Source organism: Amphimedon queenslandica, unplaced genomic scaffold (assembly GCF_000090795.2).
Source record: "Amphimedon queenslandica unplaced genomic scaffold, v1.1 AMPQUscaffold_6285_Cont21754, whole genome shotgun sequence".
Lineage (NCBI taxonomy): Eukaryota > Metazoa > Porifera > Demospongiae > Haplosclerida > Niphatidae > Amphimedon > Amphimedon queenslandica.
In genome coordinates, this window is record NW_003553421.1 from 1 (window position 1) to 1,841 (window position 1,841).

Below are 1,841 nucleotides of genomic sequence, written 5' to 3' on the forward strand. Positions count from 1 at the left end.
TACAAAATCATCAAGGTAGGATCTCCTTTTACACACTTAGTGCCGTTGAGTCAAACTGCTCAATGCTAATCAATAATGAGAATATCAGTGTACCTATGGGGGAAGTTTGGGGCAATGATACAATGTTACCAACCCAATCTAAAGGAAGAAAGTAAAAATAGTTTAATCTTATGTATAATTGAATGTCTTGGTTATAGTACAATTAAATTCTACCTTGGAATGGATGGATGTGTTCAACTTGTTAATTCTGCTCCCAATCCTGTCCTTCTCTCTATGATTACTGATCAAAATGAAACACGTCACTTAGCTTATTATGCTCCAGTTGCTAACAATAATTGGACAAATTTCAACAGTACCAATTCATCACTGAATAAAATACCAGTTTATTCTCCTGGATCTTGGAATGAACCAACTTTTATTGAGATTGATATTAGTGACAGTATTGAAGGATTTTTATTAGTATGGACACAATACCACTATATACCTTATGGTGAACCTTGGACTGTAGCAATAAGAAACAATGCAGGTTTTAAACAACAACGTCATTGCTACAGTAATGGTGAGCTAAATAAGAATAATGGAATAAAATTGAAAAGTGGGAATGGTTCTTCTCCTCGTGCTGCTAGTTTATGTTTTAAAAAAGAAGGTTATAATGGTGCTACATGTCACTTGTCATTGTAATCATTTGACTCATTTTGCAATTCTACTCAGCCCTGGAGCAGGAGTGAGTCTAGAATTACTAGTTATTATTTTAACATTTTAATGTGTAGACTGTTGATACAGTACACGCTGACATTCTGACCGTCATTGGTTATGTGTTTGTCCCTATCTCATTGGTATGTAATAGTATGTTACTAACAGTACTGATACTGACATACTCTTGCATGAGGTAGGGCATGCTTTTTATTTGCAATTTGTTATCATTTATTGCAGGAAGCTCTACAGTTTGAGTAACTACATACACATAATGCCGTGTACCAACTTGTTCTTATCACAAGTGATTTTCTTATTTGGTATACAGAGAACTGAAAGCATATTAAAATTAATATTAGCCATAACATTGATTCTTTAAATCTTAAGGTTGCTTGTTCAGTTATTGCTGTTGTACTCCAGTACATGTTTCTAGTCACATTCATGTGGATGCTAATGGAAGGAGTGGTTCTATACATTGCTTTGGCAAAAGTGTTTTCTACTCAGACACAACATTATGGAGTATTATTTACTATTCTAAGTTATGGTAAGTGAATGGTATACTTAGTGACAATGCTATATTGTGTATAAAAGGTATTCCAGCAGTTTATATGATGATAGTTGTTCCTATTAGATATCTAGTTGATACTGGTAATGATCAACCTAATCACTACTTGTATTATGATAATGAAGAACTGGTTGCGTAAGTAACAGTATATACTAGTTGTATTATGATGTACAATAGTTGCTGGCTGAGTTATGAAACTAAATTCAAATGGACATTCATTGCACCTGTCATACTCATCATTCTGGTGAACTTATTACTGCATGCATAACATTTTTATAACATAATTCAATTAGATTAATATGGGCTTTTTTATCATGGCTATTGCAATAATGAGAAGACACAGAAAGAATCAACCAAAAAATAGTCAATACAGTAATATAAAGTATTTACTGATTCTCTAGTATATTATATTAATTCATTGTTTGCAGATATTGGTTGAAATCATCATTATCACTGACTGTTGTGATGGGCATAGCATGGCTTGGTAATGTCCTCTTCTTCACGAAAGAGCTTCTCTTCATTGCATACATCATGACAGTCTTCATTGCTGCTCAAGGAATTATATATTCATACTTTATGTTCC

The 1,841-nt window shown here is 33.2% G+C and overlaps 1 long non-coding RNA gene across 1 annotated transcript; it reads left to right on the forward strand.

The window, feature by feature from the left end:
- The first annotated feature begins 1,459 nt into the window (after nt 1–1,459).
- On the forward strand, nt 1,460–1,813 carry LOC109592109 (uncharacterized). The gene is made up of 3 exons (XR_002190177.1): nt 1,460–1,502; nt 1,552–1,640; nt 1,687–1,813. It is a non-coding gene; the product is annotated as an uncharacterized LOC109592109 (long non-coding RNA).
- Nucleotides 1,814–1,841: the final 28 nt, after the last annotated feature.